The sequence below is a fragment of the Ixodes scapularis genome, unplaced genomic scaffold (assembly GCF_016920785.2).
Source record: "Ixodes scapularis isolate PalLabHiFi unplaced genomic scaffold, ASM1692078v2 ptg000065l_1__unscaffolded, whole genome shotgun sequence".
NCBI lineage: Eukaryota > Metazoa > Arthropoda > Arachnida > Ixodida > Ixodidae > Ixodes > Ixodes scapularis.
Window position 1 is genome coordinate 239,749 of NW_024609904.1, and position 18,355 is coordinate 258,103.

Here is an 18,355-nt window from a genome sequence, read left to right on the forward strand (position 1 = left end):
GCGTGTGTAGTAAACACTTAAGTGAAAGTTACTCAGTGTATCCTGTTGGTTCCAATGTGTTCTGCGAGTGCTGGTCTCTTATTATTTCCGAGGCTATTCCTTTTTGAATTTTGTAAACCTAGTACACTGTTAGCAAAAATAACACGCCCAGACGTGTAAACCGTTGTCCCATAGCGGACACGTCGAAACGTGTTCGTTTTACGCGAGGCCATCTGTGTTTTTCGTCTACACATGAGGTGCTGTGTAAACTTAACACGCTACACCGTGTCTGCCTTCCGCAAAACCGTTTCGAGCGTGTTCCTTATGAAACATGGCGGCCAGCGGCCGAGAACAGGCGAGAGAGAAGCCCAGCGAGCCGCGCGCCTTTCAGCCGAATTGAAAGCACACAGGGCGCGTTAGTTCTCGTTCGATGTCTTTTATACACAGTAAAGTCTCCAAGCGGCGGACGTAGCTACTTGCAAAGGTACGTACGTGCGTCGTCGGCGGTCGGCGGCCGGCGGCGTTGGTAGCTTCAACGAGCCGCTAGACAAAAAAAAAAAAAAAAAAATGCCGAATTCCCATGGATAAATAACTTGAGCGAACTATTTAGAATCGGGCGGTAACTTGCGCCACCTATCTAAATTTCTAGCAGCCTGTTTAAAAAAAAAAGACGAGTCTGTTAACACTGCGAACGACCACGACTACACAGCAATCCTACTTACAACGCAGGCAACACAGCACACAACTACACAGCACCGACATGTACACAAGCACAACTACCGACACTACGCCCGACACTTCCGCGCGGCGCATATAAGCTTGACATGTGCGGGTGAGCTCTTTGGTCGCTGACCATTACAGATTTATAGAATACACAAAACACGGCGCAATGGACAGCCGTGTGTTAGAACTGTTTGCATTTAAAAAGTATGGAGGCAAAATCTATAATGTTAGTCCGTTGCAATAAATAACGATATGTTAACAATAAATCTTAAACCGGTCATGAAAAAGTTCAAATTTTTGTTATTTTCTTGCTTGACCATTGTTATGAGCAGTCCGACTAGCTTGAACCAGATAGGAAAACAAATTATTGGGATTTTGTCATTACGTATACAATAATAAATGAAAATGATCCTTGCGCAAAGCATTTTTTATATATTTTTGTGAAGGACATCCGGACATCCGCCCAACACTTCACTTCCGCTAGTTGCAGCAGTTGCAGCACGGGAGCAGAAGCCTTCACTTTTGGGGCGTTTTGAGGCAGTTTGTTGTCGTATGTCGTGTCGGTGTCGAGAAGAGCGGTGGGGCTTGGGAGTTTGTGACCGGTGTTATTCGTGAACACTGGTGTGGGGCGCTGATGCGTCTTTTTTTTTTATACTGCCACCACCCCGAACTTTGAAGATACACGGGCCCGTAGCAGTGCATTATGCTGAATCGCGAGCTCCTTCTCTGTTGACGTCGCTTTCCTGGTACCACTCGTGGATACTGCAAGCGTTTAAACAGTGTGCACCGTCTCGCCTACATCCCCGGTGACTTACTCGACCTGTTGAAACTTATTGCTTCCGTCATTTTAGAGTACGCAAGGCAGTTATCTCGTTGGTCTGGTTTCGGTTATAAAAGCAAGGCAAAACGCTCGTAGTTCCCGCCCTCAGTACACGTTGGACATCTTCCACACTTTGACACGGGATAACTGAATGAACGAGGATTTACATTCACTTCCGAGGTTACTCTCGCCGCTTCCTCACCGTTGAGCAGCAGGATGAGCTGGCGACAAGCAGCGGATGAAAGGCTTGAGCATCAACAGCCCAAGCGCACTCGGTGCCGATGCGGGTGACGCGGGTTTCTGTCAACCGGGAGGCCAGCACAAACCGTGACCATTCCAGCTCTTCGTCATGACACGGTGTTGCAGAGAGCAGGGTAAAATACAGCTTCACGGATCACCGAAGCAAACGACTGCTATCTTAAATCTTGGCTTGTGATTGCGCCTTTGTAGTAGATCATCTTATTCGTTTTGCTGGAGAGACGCAAACGACGGGCATAACAAAATCGCTTGCATATTCCGCATATCTCACAAAAGCACCTTGCGAAAAGCGCGAAACACGGAGTCCGCACCGTCCTAATGCTTCCCGTTTTTTACCTGCTTTAGAGCAGTTTGTACCTGCTAGTAGATATGCCTACTGAAACTGAAACCGGGCAGTGCCAGAGAGAAAGAGACAAAAGTTGAGAAAGCTTGCTCGCTCTCCAATTTCTCAACTCTCAAGTGATTGTACCATAATAAATGCACCAACGCGTCTTCCAAAATAAAAAAAGAGCACTACGTTCACAACATAAAAAATGGTCTCAGTACATATGCATCTGTGGGCAGGTAGGAAACCTTGCCCTAATTTATTCACGCCGCATGATTGGTGCAACAAACTCGTTGCAGGACCGAATCATCTACTCGAGCGGTGTGCGTCGCTATGCAAACCCAGTCCAACACGAAGCATAAAAAACGGCAGATTTAAGACAACAATCCGGAGTCCAATATTCAACTAAAACAACGTAATTTTGTTGAAAACGCCCGCTGCTTCTTACTCACGGTATGTGTCGGGATACTTCCACAGTTTGAAACGGAACGAAGGGAGATTTACTTTTAAAAACGCTCGCTGCGTCCTCCCGGACCAGCTGGACCGGATCAGCTGACGACGACGGGACTGTACCCGTTGAACCTCCACCACGCAACAAACAATTTGCGCTCCGTGTTAAAAGCGTGGTTCAAACAGACCCGGAATACAAAGCACCGCACCACACACGACGAATGTTTCAGCTCTTTTTCGCATCGCCGGGTTGCACCAAACAGAACGAGATCGCCGAAGTCAACGCCGCGTTGTCGTGAACCTTGGCTTGTGGTTGCGAACTCGTGGGCCCTGTGACTCCCTTCGCTTTCAAAGCACACACGACGATTACGAATGCTACTTTCCGTCTTCCAGGAACATCACAGGGGCACTTCTCCGGTCACGTCTTCACTATGTGCTAGCAAACTCCGAAGCTCTATGCGAAGCTTCTCGCGTCCCGTCAAACCAAAACAGTAGCGGCGCCATGCGTACTTGCCAGATTTTCTCCGGTCAAACAAAAACAACGAAAGCCAACCGGCGCTTGCGCCGTGGCCAGATCGCTTGCAGTTGAAGGTTGAAGCAAAAACGAAACCAACTGCAATGTCACGTGTTCACATCGAGGACACGCTTTTTATATCCATTTTAACGGTTTGGAACGAATAATTTGACCCATGACTTTATTTGTGGTGTCTAAGAAACTGTTATTAGGACCCCTAAACTAAATACAAACATGGGCGACAAGAGGGAAGCCGCATTGCCATCGGCCAGAAAATGGCGGCGAGCAAGTAAGCGCGGGTTTCGCCAACGTCCTGCGACATGGCGCAATTGCTTTTGGTGCATATCTCTCTCCGAGACATGTTTCTTTCCGCGGCATTCGTCTCGACGGTCCTTTCTAAGTGTGTCCCCTCAGTGTTGCCAACCGTAGGATAATTACCCTACTTGTAGGGTATTTTAGGCATTTATGGTATATTGTAGGGCTGTAGGGCCGTCCGGCGATTTTCCCGCCAAAAGAAGGGTATTTTCAGACGTTGCTTCTTCAGCGGCGAGCATAAAAAAAAAAAAAAAAAAAAATTGCCGCGCAAGTTTTGCTTAGCTTTACAACCCGTGTGCTGCCACACCACAACATCATGCAAAACGGAAGAATCCAAGTTGCAAGACGTGCTAAGTGAGAGCACCACACACCAAATTGGAGTATGTAGGCTCCCTAGGTTGGAGAGTATTGGAGAGCTGGAGCAAGTGGGAGAGGTGGGAGGAGGTGGAGTTGCGCTTAGGAAGTTTGGAGCCAGAAGGGGTATCTTTCCAGTGGAAATGGTCCCGCCAATTTTTTTCTGATGACTGGTCCATCCGGCGGTCCTTGTTACACCTGCGAAACACGTGGCACCGCAGGCGGAACCATCCCGAGCCCACCAGGACGGGTCCATATCGCTTGAGCGAATGATGTCTTAGCGAACAGCGACATTTGAGCGAATCGACGTTGTAGCGAATAACGGGGGCCGCGCTGCGCTTACGCCGTTTCGCGGCGACAGTCTGCGGCAACTCATTACAAAAATGTGAACCCATTTGGCCCACCCGAAAACGCCACTTCGGGGCGTCCGACTATTCGCTAATGTGTCATTCGGTGAAGCGTGGGCGTTTGCTAAAACGTCATTTGATTAAGTGAGTGCATCCCGGGGACTGGAGGCGTTCACTTGAGCGAACGACGTTTTAGCGAACGAAGCCGAAACAATGATGTTTCATCGAATGACATTTTAGCGAATACGGAGGAGCCGCCGGTTTCCTATCCTCCCCTAATCTAAAAGCCTAGTTTGACGAATCCCTTGGAGTACACCCATAGAAGGTAATATACCGTTCGGATTAGCTTCCTTTTGTAATGAGCCGCCTTGTCTGACACCGCGAGTGCTGGTTCCGCGTAGCCCAGTTTTTAATTTCACGACAAATCGACTAAACATGTTGGTTGGGGATGTCTGTGCGCTCACTACATCACTGTTGTTCTGATGCTACACAGCGCACATGCAAGATGCAAGCATGGTGTTCTAGAATAACGCAGGTATGCGCATGCATGCGTGCCCTGTCGCTTTGTACTGTATTAATAATACCCTGTATGATCATAATCCATGCAACAGTGTTATTTGAACAAAGATTTGCCTCGTAGGGTAAGACGTAGGGTAATAAAAACATTTGTAGGGTAATGTAGGGTTTTCTGGACGCTGCCGTGGGGTATTTTCGAAAATTAGGTTGGCAACACTGTGTCCCCTAGCATTCCGGTGCTTCGATAGCCGGCAATGCCGCGGTCGTCGCCGAGGGCGATGCGTGTTATCGAGGTCGGCTACACGGTTATGCGTGTATGACCGAACCAAAACACATTTTTTACAACCTCGCATGATTTCTGAACGAATTATCCGTTACTCATCGTGTAAATGTATGGTAATTTGTGTAAATAGCGTGTTTTTAACCCCAAATATTCGCCAAATACACGGGACTTGCTAACAGTGTAGACAAACATTTTCGCAAAACAACTGGCAGGATGAAGTGGTGGCTGGCTTCTGGAGTTGTGTCAACTAAATCCCTGCTTATTCACCCGGTCGAAGCTTGCGAGGTCCCTCGCAATCAAGGTCTTAAATCTAGTACGTGGCGACACTTCAGCATCCCAAAAAATCAGGTATACACCTGCTATAAATTGGTACCTTTTGTATGTTTAGTTTTACGAATGCAAAGAATTGAGTCTAATGCATGTGTGCTTCTCAGCGAGCAATTTTAAATTTGTAATCCATTCTGAGTAAAAAATGGATAGAACAAATGAATGGTTTGATTTTGCCGGGCCATGTCCGACAATTCAAGAAGTCATAAAACATTCTTCTTTTCTTTCGAGCAGAAGTCGCAATGTGACAAACTCCTTTGCCATGTATTAGATGCGGAGGAGCTAAGCGTCGGTTACTGACAAACAGCAACATTTTTAAGTTATCAAAAACATAAAATTCAGTTAAATAAACTTCTAGAGCAGTGTTTCTCAAATGGGGGTTCGCGAAGGCATTCTAGGGGTCCGCAAAGCTCAGCCTCATCAGACAAGCACGGCAGTAAAAGTTGCATTCTCTCAGGTTGAGAAGAAGCGTTCCAATTTTCGGGTAAGTCTTATGTATATGTTAATAAGAGAAGTCTACCTTACACTCGCCCTTAAGTATAACTACTTAATAAATCACTATCGTAAATAACCTATACCTTTCCCTTCCTCTCACCACCAACGGGGTCCATCATCTCCGCCGATCCACAAGGGGTCCGCGCAGGGCCGTACCCAGAAAAAAATTTCGGGGGGGGGGGGGGGGGGGGGGGGGGGAGGGGTTTCGGGGACAACGGCGGCCATTTGTCTTATTTTCGCCTATGAATCATGTGCATCGGTGGCATATAATGGAGAGTTATAGCAAACCGAGGAACCGGTCCCGGTTTGGTACCCGATAGCCGACCGGTGCCACTGCGCGTGCGCAGAGGTGGAGATTAAAATCGGCTGGCTGCAAGTGCACCGACCAGGGCCGTACCCAGAAAAAAATTTCGGGGGGGGGGGGGATTGAGAACCCCTAACCCACCCCCTGGTTACGGCCCTGGGTCCGCGAAACATCACTGGTTGAGAACCACTGTTCTAGAGGACTGCTAGCGCCAGTCCGTGTTGTATGTCTCTTCTTCGACCGCGCTTTCCCCTCTAGATCGCAATGAACCAACTAGCCGAATCCATAGTTTTAAATAAAGTTACCTTTGTTAATTATAAGTCGTATCAATTATGTATTTTTGCATAAGTGACACTAGACAGTTTTAGTATAGAGCTGCTGGCTCTTACGTACGCAATACGCAATAGTATAGCGTACGCTAAAAATGACCTGCTCGGACCGAATTTAGTTGTGCGTTACGTTTTCGAGTGAACACCGCGCATGATCTTGGTTATATTTGCTAGAGCTGCAGAATTCCGCGTGCTTATAGCGCAACCATGCTCCTGGAAAGAAATATTGAAAATGAAAACGTGTCCAATCATTTTATTTCAAATTAAACCAAGCCGCAACTGCCTCGTCAAGCGCGCTTTTCTGCGGGGTACAGAGGCTACGAGTAAAGGCCGGTTCAGACACTTGCGTTTGAGTGCCTTTGACTGCGTTGCGTCGAGAACCGAAAGCGAGTCACCGGCACATCTGTGCTTCGTGTGAAGCGTGCAATCCAATTCAAAGAATCATCTTAGCACGCGACATAAGTAGCAGGGATGTCCTGGTTTCTCGCTGCCGCAACGCAGTCAAACGCAGTCAAGCGCAACTGTCTGAACCAGGCTTAAGAGTGCGTAGCCAAATTCGATCACGGAGCCTCCGTCAATCTTCCCTTTGAAACGGCACCTTTTATCAATGCTATCGCGGAATGAAATTCATGACCTACTGATGTCCAGTACATAGCGAGAACTTCGGCGATTTCTTTTAGAGTCGCTCGTCCGTCGGCGATGAACTGTGCGAATAGGCTTAGCGTTGAGCAGATCGCAGCGTTGACGCACATTCCAAGCGGCGAACGTTTTCACTGTGCACTCCTTCAACTGCACGGCGATCTGATTCGACCGCCGTAGGTCCCGGAATTGCCGAGCTGAACACCACGCAATTTCACGTAACACAGAACTTTGAAAACACCACGTCGCCTTTGCTGCGCCAGTCGAGGTAACCGCCATCTTGAAACTGGCGCTCTCGTTGGGTCCGAGATCTCTCGAGAACGTCCCGCAGAGCCCGCTAGCCCGCCACGCAAAATCCCCAGCGTTGCGTGCGTACGCAATACGCTAGCTCTTCTATTGCGTTCTGCGCACGCGCACTCCCGACCCGCAATTTTATTGCGTACGCAAGGCTTTAGCGTACGATCCACTAAAACTGTCTATTATTTGGGTGATCGCAATGCGTGAGCTGCATGAGCTATGGATGAGCTGCATCGCGATCGCGATGTATCGTTATGGCCAATGGCCCGCGCATCGCCGGGTGGCTAAAGAGTTGGCTGGGTCGAGCAGCGCCCAGCGTGCGGCACCGAAAGGGAAATTTCTCTCCAGGAGGCGCTTTGGAAGGTCTTGGGCATGAAAATGTGGTGTGGTAATGGTTTTTCTACCAGCTCTCGGCCGTTTCTTTTACAGAAATAATTGACGGGGCGTGTCAACGGTCCGATACACTTAGATTTGAAGACTCGACCACGTTCATTTCGCTGAGGCCGCTCAAGTAGTCAGACATTGCCAGGAAGACGTAGAATCAACAATTCCAACGCAAAAAAAAAAAAAAAAAACAGAGCGCGGGGACTCACACCGGCGCCGTTTGTTTATGGGCGACGGTGGGCGTCTTGCCCACACCCCCATCGCGCATGAGCAGCGTCGGTGGCGTCCGCTAGGGGCGCTCCGGTTTGTTTGTAAACATGAGTTGGTGTATACATGCTTTGAACCGGGCATCATCCAGACAGCTCTACGGCCAGCACAAGAGAAGAGAGGAGGGAGGAACTCTCCACTCAACCGGGCTTTCTTTTGTGTGTCCCAGGCGTTGCTATTCTCCCTCTACAAGATTGTAGAAAATTAACCCGTCACTCAAAATTCCCACAAAATCAGCTTTGCGGTTAGTTGCGGAGGCCCGATCGCTGGCGTGCTTCGACCGCTTCGGCGGCTGGAACGGAAAGGGCATCCAGACGACGTCTGTATCGCCGCAGCTTTGCTTATCCCGAGACAGACTGCGTCATGATTGCGCCGGAAGTGACGTGCTCTCCGCTGGCTGCTCTCCCGGCGCTTGACAGAGTCCGCCGTTTATAACGAAAAATACAGCCATCAGGCTCAAAATACAAACGCGCGATTGTCACTTACGGATATTGTGGATCTCAATCAGCCTATTTCTGAACACGACGGGTACATTTCAAATTCCGTTGAAGTAACTCTTTAACAAACAAGTGGATGTATCACACCCAACGATATACAGCTCTGACCATCGTTGACCACACCACTGAATTATTTTATTCAAACAGTAGCGTTCAGCATCTATCCGGAGGATGTGCAAATGTGCAACAAAAGCGACTTTTCGCAAAGGAGTATGCACCTTACCGAATCTGCATGTAAATAATAATAATTGTGTATCTTTTTCTCAGCTAACATGCCACAAGTGAAGTGTTTGATCGGTTGTCTTCCTTTACCTTTGTCTCCACCTTATTCTTTTTTAATGAAATGTTGAGTAGTCGCCATCCGGCTTGAGGGGCGCTGTTTATTCGCGATTATCTGCAAGTGGCCTTGCGAGGGACCATCACATGTGATTTGACCGTGGGTCCCACCGGGTCCCACGGCTCGCTTTCTTGAGCGGAGTGTTGGTCGTATAACGGCGATCAGTTCATCGGGAGACGTCAGCGGCTGCGGCCGCTCCGGGTCCCTAACGTTTCGCTGAAACTCGTATCGTAGAATTACGTTTCGGGGACAACTTTCCATGGACGCATATTTCATGGACACACATTTCGTCGACACCAACGTTTCATCGACACTCGTTACGCGAATTGCACGCTGTAGGGACATTTCATCACGCGGGAATCACTGGAATGCGCATAACCCGCCCCCGCCCCTCTCCCCCCTCCCCTTCCCGGCCTGCATTCACCCTGCATTGCGACGACAGTCTGCGGCGGCTCGTTACAAAAATGTTAACCCACCTGGCCAACCCGTCCACGCCCCTTCGTGGCAACAGTCGCATGCAGCTTATCACAAAAACAAGCTAATCTGAGCTGTTGATAAAACGATTCGTCGGTGAAACATTGCGTGTCGATGAAACGTCGTTCGATGAACTGATTGCCACCGGCTGGGTGCTCAAGCAGTAATGTTTCGACGCGAACGAAGACACACGTGTCTTTGTTTGGCGTGCCCAAACAAGCAGATCGCAAGCGTGGCAGCGCACCCTTCCAAGAGCCGACAAAGAACTCGACGACAGGTCAGTCCCCTGTGAACTGCGCTTTGACGAACGCTATATCAAATACCGTTGAGAATAATACAGGAAACTCCGGGCTAAAAAGGGAGACGGAAGTAGAAAGTGATCCTGGCGGTGTGGAGTGGACAACTCGCCACTTTCCCCGGAAATGAATCAACTGGGGCTGACTCACTAGAGAAATTGATAGTCTATGAAATATTCCCATTTTTTGATGGAGCATAGGGAGCACAAGCTCGTGATATTGGACCTCTTGCTATTTTGATGTCAAAATGCAGTGTGTTGTATAGATCAGTCAGGGGTTGTATAGTGATTTTGTACAATCTAAATGATTATTAACCTTTTCTGAGCTTGTTGATTTATTTGTTTTATTCCTACCGAAACATATGCCCTTGGCTCAAAGTGACCATAATTGGCATTAGGCATCAATTTTTTATGAGACCGACTTGAAATGACTCCAAGTGACTAGAAGTGATTATTATTGATAATTATGTGATTTTTCTGTTTGCTTACTCTTATGAACGGCTTCAAGTAACTTTTGTTGGCTATAAGCATCATCTTTGACCAGATTGACCCTAAATGGCTGCCAATGGCTATTGATGAGATAATTGACCATTGACCCCGTAAGTGATGACGTCACAACATAGCGTCTGGGTCCAAACAAACCGTTGCTAGGGGCGTTGCTATGGACTAATGCATGGAGACTCCACACGAGGCTAGATTTTCGCTTATAAGTAAATCATTTTTTGTAAGCAACCTAACTTCTTGATGTCTAATTATGAAGATGTTCTTGTCATCTCAGCGTCGTATTGCAACGATCGAAGCCATTTCTGAAGTATTCTACTCCGCTTTGCTTTGGTAGCAGACGACACGATAGATTTGCTGGCCTCTTTTGCAGCGGGCGTCTTCATTGAATTGCGTCGGTAAACGAGCAACACAAGCAAGTGCATCGCCGTGGCCGCAAAGACCTCCGCAATATGCGTTTTTTTTTTTTTTTTTTTTCTGTGAGAACCCAGCTTGGTTAAGAGGGGCGAAAATTCCGTAAAATCAAACCACGTCATGCAGATCAGTTACGACGACGACCTGAAGTGCATTACCGGCGGAGTGCAGGCCAGCATGAGAAACAAATCGTACGCAGTCGAGGTAAGTCGTTTGTTATTATTATTATCGAGATTGTCAGGTTATTAAAATATTGCATGGTCTATCGCAATTTCGCTTTTTTTTTTTCTTTTGTATACATTAAATTTAGTGGACGTGCTCTTTTGGTGAAGATCTCCATCGAACCCGCGAATAAACTCACCTTATGTTTTTTATCCAGTTCTTTCGCGTTTCGGGGTTTTGCGGAAATCTGAAGAAACTGCAAGAATCTTTCTCCATGCGATGGTTACGGATGGTTACAACCAGGTACGAAGCACCCTCCTACAGCGCGAGTCCGCAAACAAAATTTTGAATCTCTACCGATCACCTGAAGTGCTTTCCTCACGGGTGCATTGCAATATTTTAGCAGACGATCATCTCGATCGACGCCCGGACTTTAGATAAACCATATTTTGCATCGCACTCCACTAAGAATTCTTATAAGTGTCTGAAACTCATATTTCAAACAAACGCAATAACAGAATATCGTCTTTATTCACCCGATTTAGACGCCGGTGCCGCTTTGGCGGGCGGGCGTGTGGCAGACGGCATTTTTCTTGCATTCGTCGTCTGCTGCAGGCATCCTGAGGACCGGAAGTTGCAGTCGTAAATATTTCAGAAACAAGCGATTACCGGCACACTTCTGTCGAAACATATATGATATTCCAGCTTTCTAGATCTGTGATTTTTAGAAGTTTAAATCCTACTTCCGTTTTTTGATTGGTCGGGTTTTCGTAGCGACACCTAACCACATGTATTTGTCCATAACAACGACCCTAGCAACGGTTTGTTTGGACCCATGACGTCACACTTACGGAGTCAACTACCTCTTTCGGCATTGGTGCATGCATATGGTTTCAACTGGCTATTATTGGATATCAGCCTCCACTTTTATATATATTTGATAGATATGGCTACAAACATTAATGAGTAATGAAAACTGAGCTATTTCTGTTTATAAACCAACGACGTAGAGGGGCTTAGAGCGATAAACCGGGGTTCCGGTCTGCACTCGAAAGTGACCCCCATAAGGCGGCTGCCATTGTACGCAAATTTGACCACACGTCACATGACCAAACCAAATACGTGACGTCACAGGAAAGATGGCAGCGCCCATGCAGCGGCTGGCCCCAGCTGGGCCGGAGCTTGTCGGATGCTTTGTTGGTTGTCGTTCGTCTCGGCGAGTTGATTTCAGACGCGGAAGCCGTCATATGAGGCCGCTCGAAAGCGAGTTCAGAGTTCAGCGTGGTGTTTGACGTAGGTATAACGTGAAAATACGGAGAAACGGTGTGCATTTTGCTGGTGACCGACCGGGATATTGCCACGGAAGAGACAATCTGACCTACGTTGCACGGACCTCGGATTGATTCGGATACCGCTAGGATACAATTTAAGGCGACGTTTCTGTGCTCTCGTTGACCGTCGGAACCTTCGAGGTTTGCAGTGAAGCGTGTGCAATATATTTGGATACACAGTTTAGCGACGGAAATTGCGTGAGTCGTGCTTGGCGGTGTGCAATCGCGGTGCAGCTTCGATCAAATGACCCAGGGCTCACTTCGGTTGTGCGGCGCACCGGAAGGCTGCCTTGAAGCTGGTAGTTCCCGTGCCGTGCTGAATGATGCTGTGCTGCTTACAAATTGTTCCGGCGTAGAAGTGCACTTTCACGGAGCACAGGTGTGCGGCGCACCGAAGAGCTGCCTTCAAGCTGGTAGTTCCTGTGCCATGCTTTAGGTGATGCTGTGCTGCCTCCGAAATTGTTCCGACGTAGACGTGCACTTTCACGGAGCACAGGTGTTGCAGTTGGTATTGATCCCGCTGGTCTGTCGCACGTTTCGTCAACACAAACGTTTCATCCACGCTCGTTACGCGAATTGCAAGCTGTCCGGACATTTCACCGAGCGTGTTACGTACCCAGCTCACGCCGCTTTGTGGCAACAGTCTGCAGTGGCTCATTACCAGAAAAGTGGTCCCACATCCATTTCAGTTCAGTTCGTCCACGGCAGTCGCCAAACCCTGAATGAGAGGATTTATTCGGACAGAATGCCACTAAAGCAATGCAGCTTCTTCAGTGGTCAGGATAGATTCTCTTCTGCTAGTTGTGTTATACTGTCACGGATCCTTGTTCCAGTCCTATCTTCTATCAATATTCACTATTCTGGGACACTGCAGGTCATGCTCAGCTGTAATCGTATGTTCAGGTGGAGGTGCTGGGCACTTTACCCGTAGCCCTTCACTCTGTGTGAACCCGGCGGCTCTTCAGCCGAGTTACCCGATAATGGGACACGGCTGGCGGACTATTCTGCGTCTTATACCCCTGTCGAGCCGTAGGCAAAGTCCTGATACGAGCCTGGCAGAACAACCGCAAGACGACCGAGTACCACAAGGAGTAACCTCGGAAATACACCACGAAGCACCTGAAATCCGAGCCAGTTGCTGCTACCAGGAAAAACCACCGGAATTCGGTCTCCTGTCAGAAAATCCGAAGCTGACTAAGCCAACAATGACAAACCTGTAGCAGCAAACCGTGTCCCCTCCCACCATTGTTTCCATGCCCGTCGCAAATCACACTCCGACGCTTTTTCACGCAAGCTGTATGAAGACGTCAAGGACTGGATTGAACAATATGACAGTGTCGCCTGCCACATTGGGTGGACAGACAACCAGCTCCTGCAGAACCTATACTTCTCGTGGAAGCAACTGCCGGCGCTGGTCTGAGAACCATGGATCCTCCTTAACGTCATAGGAAGTTTGCAAGATCGAGCTGAAGCGCGCATCCGTCAGCCAACATCAACGAAAGAGAGCCGCATTCTTGATTCTGTCCAGGACACTGCCCCAATGAGAGCGCCACCGCACTCGTCGAGGATGTTTTGCACTTGATTGAGCGCCCACGCCCACGCCCACGCCGACCTTGATGCTACAGAAGACAAGAACCTAAGAATCCCATGCGCCTCACGTGAGGGACGACACCTTCGGCAGCCTTGTCCGCAACGCCCCAACAACAGTCGAAGTGTTCATATCACTGAGGCTTCCAACATGGAATGTGCACTGCATGCCCGAGCCTGCCACTATGAACAAGTTCCCGGCGTCTCGACACTCGAGTTGTCCAGCTACTACTTCGACGCCAGCCTCCCAGGCATCCACGACATCACCCACGACGTTGTCTGGGAGGAGATCAGGAAGCTACTTCCTGCCATCAGTTGCCCGGCTTTTATTTTGATTGCCAAGATTGTTTCAGAACAATTTGACAGGTATTTCAACCGAGACTTCTGCGAGCGAAGCGGCATCTGACAAACCAAGGGCAACTTACGCCACAATGGCACGACGACCGCCACCGGCTGCCCCTTAGTATTCAATGCCAATTCAATGAGACACTCTAACGCCGAAGCATTCCCGACATCGTGTGTAGGACTGTGCTCAACAAAGTACACCGAGGAAAATGTAGGTGATGCAAATGTGCGACCGAAAACCACTTTGCTACCACTGCATGAAGCCGACCATGTCTACCAAAGCAGCCCGTACCAATGAATTGGTCGGCGAGGGTTCGTGCCAAACGACCCTCGATTACGTCTCGAGGAGCGACCACGGGAGATTAAGGATTACCTTCGGCGACCTTTGTCCCTGATGCCGAAGGTGCTGAATCGAAGATTCTGAATCCCTGATTACCCCAAAGCTCCTCATGTCCATCACCTCAACAAGAGGTAAGCACGACAAAGCAGGTGAGCGGCGATGCAGTGACAGTGGATTTGGTGTTGGTTGTTGTCCAAGGACAATACCTAAAAATTTGCTGACACCAATTTTCTGTGTCCACTCCACGAAGCACACAAGTTTCAACTTTGAGGGATAATGCTTCTCAGTGACTTGAAGGAATAGAATGGTTGGTTGCTCTTAAAAGTGAACTGCAAGCATCACCAGACTTGGATAGCAAACAAAAATTGTTGCCAGCTTTCAAGTGAACGGTACAGCAAGAAGCCAGCCCTGCAGCTTCAGTGCATCAGCCGTCAGTGGCCGCACATGACGTATGATTACAAGACAGCATCAGTCGGTCAAAGTGGCCACTCGACCAAACTGAACACCGACGTGCCAGGAGCGTCATCCGACAACAAGGTCCACAAGTATTAGGACTGAACGCATGACACGAGACTGTCGCAGAAAGAACTCGTTATGGAACCATTTACTAAGAATCAATAATTATGTAATCAAGTGGAAATAAACATATTTCATACACTAACCAGATAAACATATTTCCGCTTGCCTTCATGCCTCGAGAGTCTACACACCGAGAATTGTGTCCACTGCACGCTCTAGACCTTACGAGGACACTCGCTTCTCTGACCCTTCAATATTAATTAAGGGGTCATACCAGACTGGCAGACTTCTTGCAAGGGGCTGCACTCGTTCAACCTTTCCTGAACATGTGGTGCATCCGAAAACCAACTCCAGTGATGTGAAAATGTTATTTATTAATTTATTCCTTCCAGGGGCCTTCGTAGGCATTGCAGAGAGGATACTTAAAACTACACACATGATAATAGCATTAAAGCACACTGCTGTAACTTGTTAATTGGAAAAACAAACACACCTCTGAGCATATAGTTTAATAGTATGTGTTGATGCATTGTTATATAGCATGACACTTCCTATATGTATGACACAATAGACCCTTTGCAGAACCTTATCAAGCAACACAACCGTCGCCATTTTTTTCGGCGTTAAGCACACGAATGGGCCCCAGTTCACGTCGAACGCTAATGCAGCATTCGAGTCCAATAGGTGCTGAGCCGAATTCACAGGGATGGCGGACATAACATTCTTGTCGAACAAATACCCAAACTATGAAAGCCTGGGGTAATTACAGTAGTAGCTACTGTAATTTGTTTCATCAGAATTTGGCAGACGGCAAAGGCTACAGTCTCGGTGAGTCAATACACACATTGGAGAGAGGCACATGACAGCATATCACCAGAGTGGTCGTCTGCACAGATTTGTCACACACCTTCGCTCCGTCTCTCTGATTGGCTCGAGGGGGCTGTGGCGGTTGGCCTTTTCCAAGTTACGGTGATGCGAAGTATAGACAGCCCACACTTTTAAAAAGAGTCTATTGAAGAGACCGAAAGAAATGGTACTCAACATTTTTCAACAAGACTGCTCTCCAGGCAAGGGATGAACACAAATATGAATCATCTTATCCAGGTAATTAGAACAATTAAATAATTGACCGACTAATACAATGCGCTCTTGATGGAAAAGAGTATAGCTGCAATAAATCCTACAAAACAGAAAAAATGCGCAGTTAATCTATGCATGCACCAAAACAGTTGTTCTTATAGCAAGTCGAATAGCTTTGAAGCAGGTGCCTGCAACGATTTATTCTTCCCCATACTCAATAAAACGCCAACCTCATAGCTGAAAATAAGGGTGCACTTCGCACTCACACACACACACAAAAAAAGGAAGAAAAGCGATCGAATGTAGAATCGTGGATTAGCACAAAAGGTTAAAATCGCAGGAGCTTCATCGCTAAAAGTTGCTATGGTTGTTCAGTGACGGAGGGCTGAAACAACTTCCCTTAGGCACTAACGCGACGTATACATTTCGCGTAGATTCTCAGATATTTCAACGTTCAAACAAAGCTAAGAGAAAACGAAAATTTCATGTTAAAAGCACTCAAAGTTCTATCGATCCTCGGACACATCCCGGAATCCAAGCACCGGTACGGCAATGCAGAGCTGAAGCTGTCTCACAGGCGTTAATATCCAGATGATCCAGAGCGATCTTGCGCAAAAACGGTATAAAGTCCCATTCCTTCATATTTTCACATTATACCTGCATCAGCGAGCACGAAGAAGCCCGAAGTCGTCGGAAAGCAGCTGCACATCACGGCTACCGCGCACCGAACAAACTCGCATCCGCCAGCTCTGGGCGCTGCCATCTTACCTGTGACGTCACGGCTCTTGGGAGGTCACGTGACGAGTGGTCACATTTGCGTAAAATATGGCGGCAACCGGGGGGGTGCCACTTCCGAACTTCCGGTTTATCACTCTAAGCCCCTCTACCTCGTTGTTATAAACTGGAATTACTTCAGGTGGCTATTGTTGACTATTAGAATATATTTCTGACTAGATAGGCTCAATGGCTACTAATGGCTGTTAGTCAGTATACTAGCAATTATCTGCTGTTTGAGTGTTTATGAATGAGAAAGGCTTCAAGTGGCTAATATTGGCTATAAGTAGTGATGGGACGAATCTTTATCCGAATCGAGATTCGGAACCGAATCTGAAGATTCGGAAAGATTCGGAAAAGTAGCCGAATCTCAAGCGATTCGGAAAAGTTCGGAAAGATTCGGAGCGTTGCCATGGTTGCCAAATCACGTTAATGTGTGTTTCAACTTTTCGTGATATTAAATTCAATAAATTCTACAAAGTGCACGAAATAATATTGTAATATAATATCAGCGTAATAAATAAAATGTTCCGCTTTGTTAATATTATCTTGGATGTTTATCGAGAACGGTAGCCTAGCCAGACATCGCCGAAAAATTGGTTTCGGTTCCGGATCACGACCCAAATAGGCATGTTGGTGCACGCACGTGGAAATACAAGCGCATGTTTTCATCGCCGCAAGAGATCGATGCCGTACATGCTGTTCGGTACAGACGCATTGCGTGCCCATAATGGACCTTTTCCGAGAAGCGTTCTGCGCACGCGCGAGCGCCCGATGCCAAGCGGTGGAAGTCGGCACGAAAAAATCGAGGAAATTCGGAATGAGGCTGTAAATCGACGAGTAGAACACGTAATTGCAGCATATATATAATTGTGTTACACAAAAAAAGAAAGTGGACGGAAAGAAAAACACGACGTTTGGGTGGACGCTACGGATTTCCTTCTTTAAAGTCGCGCTAGGCCTACCTCGTTGCATTGGGCACGCGACGCTGCTCAGAGAGCGAAGCAACTGGTAACGTAGCTCCCATTATTGATTGGTAGCGCAGGTCACTTCCTCGATTTTTTAGTTCGCGCAGCCACCGCCTGGTGCTGTCGGTATATGGAAAAGGTCCATTACTGTCGCAGTGGCACACACCACATAAGTGAGTATGTTCGATTCGATTATCTCCAACGAGTGCCCATTGAAGTATTTCTATTGGAACACGGGAAACAACCTGAAACTCCTGGTTAATGCAGGCTTTCCGATTTAGTGTTTGTTTCCGAACAATGAAGTTGTATTGGACACCCCTGTGTTTGTGTTTCTTTTTCATCAAATAAAGTTCATGTATACAAAACTTGCTGCCCAGAACGGAGAATCGACAGTTGTTCTTTGCCACCGGTGCCAGTACGCATCCCAAGTTGTGACGAGCAACATACATCTCGCTCTCGCGCCTTACAGGTACAGACATACGCAGCTCTAGAGAAGGAGACGAATCATTTCATTGCCTGAATATATATTTATTGTGCGTTGCGCCAGATTACATACAATACACAGCGTTTCGCTACATTTTACCGATCACCGCGAAACCGCACAGAAAGCGAGACCGTACACTGGTTAGGCCTACGTCAACCACACCGATCAGCTCAGCTGGACCTGGGCGCGTGCCAGGGTTTACAATGACAGTACAGTACATACCATACGTTGAAATAAACAAGACGAAATCTGGCTATATGCAGGAACAGTATTTAAGAAGAGCACAACTGACCGCATTCGCGAGGTTTACGACAAGCTTCA

The 18,355-nt window shown here is 47.7% G+C and overlaps 1 pseudogene; it reads right to left on the reverse strand.

The window, feature by feature from the left end:
- The window catches only part of LOC120849334, a 71,151-nt pseudogene that overhangs the window by 41,699 nt on the left and 11,097 nt on the right, over positions 1–18,355 (reverse strand).